The 855-nt window shown below is 39.1% G+C and overlaps 1 non-coding gene across 1 annotated transcript; it reads right to left on the bottom strand.

Moving 5' to 3' along the window:
* Positions 1–321: 321 nt before the first annotated feature.
* TRNAK-CUU (transfer RNA lysine (anticodon CUU)) lies at positions 322–394 on the bottom strand. Its single transcript has one exon. It is a non-coding gene; the product is annotated as a tRNA-Lys (tRNA).
* Positions 395–855: the final 461 nt, after the last annotated feature.

Raw genomic sequence — 855 nt, forward strand, 5'->3', positions numbered from 1 at the left:
TTATATCTAAATTGAATTGATTTGGGAGGCGCAATATGGCCTAAGTTGCCCTTGCGCCAGAAAACACCACAACAACCAACAGATCTTAAAATAAATAAATTTTCTGTTTATACTGCGGGACGAACACATGGTCAAGAGTGGTTCACAAGACAGAGAGAATACAAATAACAACACCGTGTTTAGCAGTCACAGGCTTGAACTCCTGGTGACTCAAAACACGTATACCTCTTGCCTGACCACTCGGCTACGGCTACCGATGTTTAATAAATAAATAATTTTCTGTTTATACTCCTGGACGACAACAGGAGTAAAAAAATATGCCGCCCAACGTGGGGCTCGAACCCACGACCCCGAGATTAAGAGTCTCGTGCTCTACCGACTGAGCTAGCCGGGCTGTTAATTTTAATCACTTTATGTTTTGAGAACTATTTGTGATAGTAACTATCATGACATTCTATTTGGTTAAAATACAGTAATATGATTAAGAACATCATTTTTGGAAATGGAACAGAAAGAGGGGATGAGACGTTACGCAAACAGCAGTGGAAACCGAAGGGACAAAATCACACTGGGGGAATCTTCAAGGATGTGTAACAGCACCCGTGATCCAAGGTTATCTATAAAAAAATGACTCAGTTTCGCTTTGGATGTTATCCAAAATAGAAACAGGATTTTTACTTATTTATTTTCGTTGGGGGACTAGAAAGCGAAGCAATGCACTCTTTTCTCACTCTTCTGCATGCATCAGAACGGATTTATTCCTCACTTTCTGATATCATCATTAATTTTGTTGTTTAGTAACCAGTCGGTAATTACAAATAAATGACTGTGATTAAGTTGTTTCTTGTAGCAGGA

The sequence above is a fragment of the Mastigoproctus giganteus genome, chromosome 8, assembly GCF_048544385.1.
Source record: "Mastigoproctus giganteus isolate SK-2022 chromosome 8, ASM4854438v1, whole genome shotgun sequence".
Taxonomy (NCBI): Eukaryota; Metazoa; Arthropoda; class Arachnida; order Uropygi; family Thelyphonidae; genus Mastigoproctus; species Mastigoproctus giganteus.